This window comes from Meleagris gallopavo, chromosome 2 (assembly GCF_000146605.3).
Source record: "Meleagris gallopavo isolate NT-WF06-2002-E0010 breed Aviagen turkey brand Nicholas breeding stock chromosome 2, Turkey_5.1, whole genome shotgun sequence".
Taxonomy (NCBI): domain Eukaryota; kingdom Metazoa; phylum Chordata; class Aves; order Galliformes; family Phasianidae; genus Meleagris; species Meleagris gallopavo.
In genome coordinates this window covers 43,793,262-43,802,788 of record NC_015012.2, presented here as the reverse complement: position 1 = coordinate 43,802,788, position 9,527 = coordinate 43,793,262, and the positions used below count along the sequence as shown (strand labels likewise).

Sequence of the window (9,527 nt, the reverse complement as noted above, 5' to 3'; positions counted from 1 at the left end):
TCTTCCTAGAAGAGCCAGTTTTGAGACTTCTAAACATCTCTGGGCAAAGGAAGTACAAAGTATATATATTAGTGAAGTATGGAGTACAACGATGAACAGCAGGTCAGCTATTTCTTCTGGCTTGCTTGGAAGAAGTCTTGTCAGTCAGCAAACTGTGAATATTTAAGGTGAAGAAGAACACAGTTTCATGACTTTTATGATTCAATTTTGGCTATAGCCTGAAAGCCTTTGAGGCTTTTTCTTAGCAAAGGGTTTCCATGTCACTGAAAAGACAAGGGCAAGGTGTACAGTACCCCATACACTGAGTACCTGGTACAATGTCATTCACTGCCTGAAGATTTGTGGATAACACATGATTGATGTTTTAATGTGAATGAGATCAACACATTTGCAATACCTCATTTGTTTTCTGTTCCTTGACTTTTACTGACATCCAGTGGAGACACACTCAAACCTTTTTGAAGTGCTAACACAACAAATGCTTTCTTTTAAAATACCCCTAAATTAAGCTGTGAATGGGAAGGAAGGCTGCCTTGAAAGTATTTGGTTTTATGAAGGCTCTTCCTTCTTTATTCTGTTCACAAAATATATTCTTTCACAAATTCAAATCTTAAAACTGTTTAAATTACTTCCAAACACTACTTATTCCCATTTCATGCAAAACCATTCTCATGGGCTAATTTCTGTTGCTTTGATGCAATTTCATGTTCTCCTCTTGCTGTTTATCAACCGACAAATACAGGAAAGCAGGCTAGAAACAATGTCTGTCTCAGAGTCTGTGTCCCCATTGCTGTCAAATAAAGCCATCTCTGTGCTCTCATAATTATTTGAAAGAAGGCCAGTATTTTATTTTTGTATGTGTGAACTCTGTTTCCTGACTGGAGGAAGACTGAATTATCATAGTTAAACCTTCACAAAAAATACATGCAAGACTCAGATCCTAACAATGAAGCATGTGAGATCCATTAACCAGATCATTTTATGAAAAAAAATGGAAATTAAACAATCTTGCCCCAGTTCTTTTCTTACCTTTCCCAACTAGTAACAGCTCCTAAAATCTGCACTTTTGATAGCTTAAACCCCAGCAATACAACACAGTATTAGCTGACCTGGTAAGCAGCATGAAGCAAACTGTAAGTTCACACTTCCAGAACCTATCCACACAGTACCAAGTGACACTAAATAGTATACTCAGAAAAGCAGAGGTTCTCTGAGATTCACATAATCCAAAATATTTTATAGCCCTTTCAAGAGAAAGAAAAAAGAAGCATTTCTGGATTTAAGAACATGTGATTAGTACAAACCAAAAGACACTTATCTCAGGGTGGAACGTGTTCTTCTTTGAGTACTTGCCTGCAAATACCACTTAAGTTAAAAGGGAGCTCTGGACAATGAAGGGAGCAGCTATGAAAAGCCCTTGCTCGACCATCAACTAGGGAAAAGAATGACACAACTCATTAACTGTAGTGAGTCACTTTTCACCATGGAAGGGTGTTTTTTGCTTAGGTAATTGGCAATTAACAGCAGGTGTGGGAGACAATCTTCTTCCAAAACACTTCTTTTTTCTTCCAAGTACATAGAATATATCTGCATATTATAAAGAGGAAGGCTCAGGCCTCAATTTCTCAGGCAAATGGGCTTGACCTGGGTACCTAAGGTTCCAAAGCATTCTCATAGCTTACAGTACTATATGAAACACTCAAAATCTGGGTCAATTGGTCAGCAACAACAGGCAGGATAGATCCCTGAATGGTACCTACAGAACTGGAGAGACATAAGCTCACATTGTTTGAGATACAGATCTAGTAAGTGAACAGCAATAGGAAATTGTCTTTAAAGTGAAGTTATTGTAAGACAAACTGATACAGTGAGTTCCTTGCTCTTTTTATCTCAAAAATAATAATTGAAATTACCATATCAGTGATGGCCTGAAAGATCCAGTAGTAATCATAATCTCAAATTCAGGCAAAACTCATTTACTGACATGTATCTAAAGTGTGTGGTTCAGTTGCTCCTGAAAAAGAAGGAGTTTTAGCAGATTCTCCTCATTTTAGTTCTAATACAACAAAGCAAGCGGGCAGTATAATCACTCATGTGTCTCTACGAATGCAAGAGCAGAGCATGTTCTCTGAAATATGTAACCATTCCCAAGACAGAGTTCTGGCATGTCTCAAATAATCCATATGACCTTCTGGCCTCTACCTCAAACAGGAACGCCTTCTTTGTTTGTTGTCTTTGGCACAGGTCTCTCTCTTACTTCACCTCCAGTTTAAGCTCCCTGCTTTCAGAAACTATTTCCCTAACAGAAAGAGAGTGCTATCTAACAAGGTTGGGTGAGAAATTTCTTCAAGGGTAGAAAATACCTTCTGGAAAGCCTGTGATTATCTGTAGCCATTCTGTCCTTTAGCAGGAAGAAATTTTTCAAAAACACCTTCACTGGTTGTCAAAGATTGTAGGTATCTAATCTATAAGGGTGCCATCTTACACCTGTTCATGTCAAAATGACAGCAGGATGTGGTCCTAACAAGGATTAGCTAACTCATTAGCAGTCAACAACCAGTCTACAACCAGTCTAGCCACTGGCAGCCTGTGCAGCCCATCCTAGTAGCCAAGATGGGCACTGCAGATTGAATTCCTCATGGGAAGAGTTGTCAGGAAGCAGGGAACCAGGATGCAATCCCAGAAAGTAAGTACAATTCCCATAATAACTAACTCTGGCTTTCCATGAACAAGGTACATCAACCAAACAGTAGATGATTTCATGCTGCACTGGAAGGAATCCACATAACATTTCCATAGACATTTCACCACAGTGCCTAAGTAAGAGACCAAGGTTTAAAAACTGCATCCAGTTGCTGCAGTTCTGTTCCTCCTGCCAGTCCACATCTCAGCTACAAATCTAGCCATGCCCTCTCCACAGCAAGAAGCTAAGCAGCTACTGCCTGCTTATGCTTTAAGAGTGCTGCTCTTACATGCTGTTTTATGATGGAGCTTAATTCTTACCAGATCTTATCATTTAAGCAGCTTAAACAGTTCTTCAGCTAACAAGAATATTAGAAGTAAGGGTGCAACACTGAAAAAAAAAAGGCAAGGAAAGGTATATGATGCTATGTTTTGAGAGGAACTCAGTTATGTATAAATATGAGAGCAACACCACCAAAAAGTTGTAATATTCCCCTATTTAAAAAGTATGAAAATGAAGAGAAGTGACAAATTTCAGATTTGCACTGCAGGACTCCATTTTCCTACATTTCACGCCACTAACTTGAAGAGTCAACTCCACCCAGGAGACAGGGCAAGGGAAAATGGTTTTAACTTGAGGGAGGGAAGATTTAGGTTGGATATCAGAGAGAAGTTCATCACAGCGAGGTGGTGAGGTGCTGGAACAGGCTGAACCCAGAGAGGTTGTGGATGCTCTGTCTCTAGAGGTGTTCAAGCCCAGATTGGATGGTACCCTGGTCAGTCTGGTCTAGTATTAAATGGGGAGGTTGGTGGCCCTGCATGTGGCAGGGGAGTTGGAAATTCATGATCCTTGAGGTCCCTTCCAACCCTCGCCATTCTGTGATTCATCGGTCTTATGCACTCCTAAGTCCTAATGCAGATATACAGGCAGGGTATTCAAGTCTTCTTTTTAACAGAAAAGTGCTTCTAAAACACAAGCCAGCAGACTATTTCAGAGAGAATTATATTGTGCTGATGGCTTTGTTTGGATACTAATCACATAGTACTGAAAACAGAGGACCTTTGATCATTACTTGCTTTCAGCTACCAATGATTAGGAGAGGAGGTAAAGAAGTTAAAAAGAAAACAAAACAAAACAAAGCAAACAAGCCAACAAGATTGTCTTTTAGAAAGGGCAAAACTAAATATTTATTAAAGCATTTATTTCACATGCAAGCTGCCTTGATGTGTACCATACTTTCCAGTATTTCATCTCATCTGAAATGCCAGCTGTAAGCAGTATGTTAAATGCATTGACAAGCTGTCTCATTTTATTTCACATGCAGCTCTTTATTTTTTTAAGTACTTTCTTTAAGGCTTTCCATATTTTCTCCAGTGAATTATCTTAAACATCTCTGCTGTATAAGTTTTAATGTGGCACAGCCTACATCCATGATTTTGTTACAAATGATTGATTAATAACACCACCCTTTACACGTAGGCCACCATCATAATGGATTTAAGAGCAAATTACTAGTAAGTGCCTCAGTGTACCTTCTTTGAAATACAAACTGACATTTGGATTGTATTCAGTGCAATTCATAGCACAAAAAGACTCAGCCTGATACCAGAGTTTTAGATGTGAGAATATCATGTGAATGCTGTATTTTAATAATAATTGTTCTACATAACTTGGATTTGATGTCCCACTTTATAAAGTGCAGGCCTAATTTTCACATGATCCATCCCTCAGAACAAAATCTGCCTATCTGAAAACTTCAGCTTGCTAGATTGCTTAAGAACTGTGCATCACATTCTTGAATGTTAAGTATGCTATGTTAGTGTAAACACGTCAGTAAACATGAACTCGGGTGACCTGGTCAATAATATGCAAGTTAGACATTGATAGAAGGAACTATTCACTCCTTGTTCCTTTCTGGGTATAGTGTGTCTCTTAAATAGAAGTCACAGGCTGATCAGTGACTTTGACCATACTGTGCTCCCACACTAGACCAGTGTATGTCAGGTAGCTGCGTTACAATTCTGGATCAATTATGAATATCAAGATTTAAGACTAGATCATTTTTCTTGTAGAGGAATTCTATTTCCCACAGATCCTTCATAGTCACAATTACATAACAATCACTAATCCTTAATTCCTAGTACATGCATACTGCAGTGGGATGCAAAATGCAGCTAAAAGCAGCTCACTGATGTTCTATATCCTTGACAGGTTAGCTGCAGAAAAAATGAAAATATCAAGGGGCTGACTACTAAAAGGTCTGGTCCTAGGATGGCATCCAGGTTTAGGGCAGTCAGAAGTTCCACTTCACCACATGCCTCTTTCGGCTCCTCTAGCACCAAGGCCAGGATCTGTAGAGGAAACAAGTAGTCATAAGAGACAATTAAGCAAGCTCTGGAGCCTGTATCCCAAAGACTGTTGTGGACCACTTCTCCTGCGGAATGTCACTCTTCTGGCCTCTCTCACTTGACACTGCTTCAGACTGGGTATGGGAATATCTTGACTTGGGTGGTATAATGAAGCTATTTTGTATAGCCAGCCAGGCTCCGTAAGTTCAGGTACAGCAAGGTTATGGAAAACTGGAAAAAACATGGAAAACCCTGACTATCAACACCTCTGCTAAGCATTTGCAGTGCCATGGCTCAGATATAACTCAGCATCATGAAAAAATCCTGGACCATGCATGAATACCACAAATGTTGATCACGAGGTATACTGCTTAACAAGTTTTCTTAAAAGAAAATCGCATTAATATAAATACAGTAATACAATAGTAGAGTCACAGATGACTTATTCAACATTATACAGTGACATACACTTATACAGAGTGTCTCTTTTACTTGAGTTGCACACAGGCTATTAGGTGTTAGCAAGAAAAAATGTATTATCCCCTCATACAATGAAAGTTTAGACAAGAACAGATTTCCCAGAAGGTTTAAGCAGATTTGTGCTACCATGAACAGATCTGTGCAGGGAATGCATACATACCTCGTGGAGAATGATACAGTTTCAGTCATGCCTGCCTTCAGCACAAATCAGAGGTGGCTCTGTCCCTGACAGATTAATATTCTAAAGTTGAAAATAAATGAACAGGCTATAAGAAAACCTTTCAAAACGAAACTAATGTGTTATAACTCAGGAGTCCAAAGCCCCTCAGACTTTAATTTTAAAGAATATTCTGACATGAAATGGGTGCCAGAAACCCAACAGTCCCAATAAATACCTTCCTGACACCTAAAATATTTAGAAAATACAGGCCAGCAATTAATAACAAACAGTATGATGCCAATATAAAATTAAAAGTCTATGTGTGCATCAGGAAAGCAAACAAAGAATGAAATTTCAGATGAGTCAATACATCTGCAAGAAATTATACAGGCAGTACAGCCTAGCTGAGGGCATGCTGTACTGGTTTTCAAACATATACAAGCTAGACCATTGAGACACATTTGGGTCAAATTCATATTACACCAAGCATATACAAGAAATACTTCACTGTAAAAACATAAAACATGTTTCCCTTTAACCATCTTTCCAGAAATAAAATGCAAGTTTTTTAATTATTACACATTACAGATAAGCTTACTGAAGTGTTGGGTTTTTTTTCCCCACAATAAAACCATTCAACGTTGTTTACAGCTTTAAAAAAATATACAGCAAATTGGGAATAGGAAAAGATGCACGTCGTTCTAACCTACTGCAGGGAACACTTTTAGCTTCTGCTTTGAAGAACAGCAACTATTGCTCTATCCCAAGGCATGCACAGGGATCAGCAGAACACACCAACAGATTTTGCATATTTCACCAAAACCACGGAGATGTTCCATAATGCTCCGAATTACAGCAGGCCTGAAGTCACAGCACCAAAGGATCAGCCCTGGGCCTGAAAGCTGAAGCCAGATGCAAGTTGAAAATAGGGTGCAAACTGTAAATGGAGTAGGTGATTAATCACTAGAACTAGCTACCAAGGGAAGCACCAGACTCTCCGCCCCTCAAGATCCTCGAATCATGTCTGGATGCTTCCCTGGACAATCTGCTTAGCCAAACAAATGTTTCTCAGTACAAGACTGTTCTTGGGTAATCCGAAACTGCCTGTACTGCAGAACAAATCCCACGAGGCGATCTAGTGTCCCTTCTGGCCTTATGTCTTGGATCACGCTATGAATCACACACAAGTATTTCTGCCGGGTCAGGACCCTGGACTGCAAGTCACTTGTGAAAAGGGATATGTCTTCATAGTTATTTGTAAAACACAACACAGATTCACGTATAGCATACAAAGAACAAAACTTCCAGGTCTGTTGTGAAACATGGCTAACGTGTTATGTTTTTTCCCATCCTGACTTAAAGAAACATACTGGAAAGAAATATAGTTGCAATTAACTGTTGGGAAAATTAGTCTACCCAGTTCTACAATTTCGCTTAAAAACGATCTATATTTACATCAATGCAACATTTAAAAGAAAATGTTTATACTTCACCTTATTACCCCTATTTTTTGTAGTGACTTTGAGACTGTTGTTAAAAAGTTGACATTCTAAATTCTAATGGCTTGACAAATCTATTTTGAACCATCAACCTTAAAAAATATGTGCATCACAGTGCTCTTTTAAGTACATAAAAACAGACTTAACTTACGTACCTATACAAAATTAAAACTAATCACTTAAAATCTTTAGGTGATCTCTTTGAATAGCAATCTTTGCTTGCTCTCTGTAATTTAGGTCAGCAATCAATCATCCCAAGTCACGTTAATCGTCTGGTTGCACTTTTTTTCATGATGTTTCAACTAAAAACATTTGAAAAGAATTCCTGTGCTCATTACATTAAATGTGTAGCTACATGGGAAGCTACATGGCTACATAGCTAAATGTGAAGCTACATGGATGTGTAACTTTCCTCATTTCAGCTGTTAAATAATAGTAAAAACTTCTGAGTTTGGATTAACTTTGAAATATATATATATATATTATTTTTTTTGGAACAGAAATAAGTAAGAGAAGGAAGACAAGAAAGTGTCCAGTAGTATAAACCCTCCTCACTTCCAGCCTTTCCTCTTTTTATTGCAACAAGTTATATGCCACTTACACCAGAACCCAATGTAATTTGTTTTGAACAATAACAGAAATTAAAGAAGACGAGTAAAGGCCAGACTCAAAGCTTGTAAGAAGTCATCAATCTCTTTACCCTGTTTCTAACTTAGCAGAGTCTTGTCAGGGTGTGCGTATACGCGCGCACACACACACACGCACTCTCACCCCTTCAGGAATTGGATAGAAGGTCAACTTTACCCTGGACTGCATCAAAAGAGGCATGCCTCATCTCTGGTGGTGTTCAAGGCTACATTGGATCAGGCCCGGGCAATCTAAACTAGCAGGTGGCAACCCTCCCCGCACCGCAGCTGGGGTTGGAAATAGATGACCTTCCAATGCAAACCATTCTGTGATTCTGCAATTCTGAACTGATTTTTCTCTTGCAATCATTCATCTTTCTCATTTTGTTCTCCAGAACAGATTGTATAGCCTAATCCTGCTCTCCACATCTCAGTAACACTTCTACTCTCACTTAATTTTGGGCATAGATTTTCATAGTCATTTGTCTAAAGGGACAAATTAAATTCTTCGAAATCTGGATTAGCTGTACTGAAGCAGAAGTAGATAGAGTTTCCCAACTGGCCTTTTTACATAGTCAGCTTCACAGATTCAGTCTACAGACTGAAGAATGGATGGAGAAAAAGAAACAGGGTTGGGAAGCAAAACAACAAAAACCTGTTAGACTGAAGTTTAGATACTAGTATTACACTTTTGGCAAAGTCATGACTCAGGAAGAGGATAAAACAGGCTTCACAAAAGGTATATAAACTGTATTAGTACACAGCAGGAAAGTGACTTGCCTCCATCAACATTTTTTTTTGCACGTATAAATACGACTTGATCTTTTAAGAGACTACAAAGTCAATGTAATTGGATATGCTAACAATTTACACATGCTTCTAAAGCCACAGGAAGTTTTGCTACCAATATCCGTGGCAGATGGAACCATGTTTGAAAAGCATGATCATTTATGTAACTCACATTTTAAGTAATGCTTCCATCTGACATTCTCTTTCTCTTCCTTCTCAAGTATTGCAGAGAACAAAAGCAAGAGAATAACAAGACTTCTTGAATTTATGACAGCAAATTCTAAAGAATGGAATATATCCCTACATCATATAACATAAAAAGTGGACTACTTAAATAAATATCTAGCTTTGAAGAGATTGAAGAATCTAAAACAAGGTAGTAATGATCTGTAACAGTCATGCAGCAAATTATAAATATTTGTTTTAAATAGTTCAATTTTTGTAATAGAATATCCACATAAATAGTAAGTTCTTTTTAAAATACTGTTTTCTAAAATGTTTCCAAATGTTTTAAATAATTTAATGGTGACCCTCTACACACTGAAATCGATATTATAAATGCTGCTAAATCTGTAGAAAAAAAATACAGAAATACCTATTTGCTTTCTTTCAGCCTCAAACAGAATGGAAAATTTTTGTTTTTTACCTTATTTATAGGTTTTCAGAAAAGCGGACTGCCATGACAAGTCCTGCACGCTGTCGCCTTGCAGCTTCAAGTTCATTTTCTTTAATCTAACTGCAAAATACACTGTTTAGAACCAGCCCTTTATTTTACATAGATATGCATAGCATCCTTAACTTTGATGAAACAGACTAGTATGCAATAGATGACATATCTCAGAAAAAATAAACAGAAGTGCCACAGTAAGTAATCATTTTGCAAACACTGGAGACGTGATTTTTTGTTAATGTGTTATAAACAACAGTGGAAAAAAATTATCA

The 9,527-nt window shown here is 38.0% G+C and overlaps 1 long non-coding RNA gene across 1 annotated transcript; it reads right to left on the bottom strand.

Annotated features, from left to right (window-relative positions):
• Positions 1–3,851: 3,851 nt before the first annotated feature.
• On the bottom strand, positions 3,852–7,287 carry LOC109366048. The gene is made up of 3 exons (XR_002112063.1): positions 6,378–7,287; positions 5,672–5,752; positions 3,852–5,034 (listed from the first exon to the last, which is right to left on the bottom strand). It is a non-coding gene; the product is annotated as an uncharacterized LOC109366048 (long non-coding RNA).
• Positions 7,288–9,527: the final 2,240 nt, after the last annotated feature.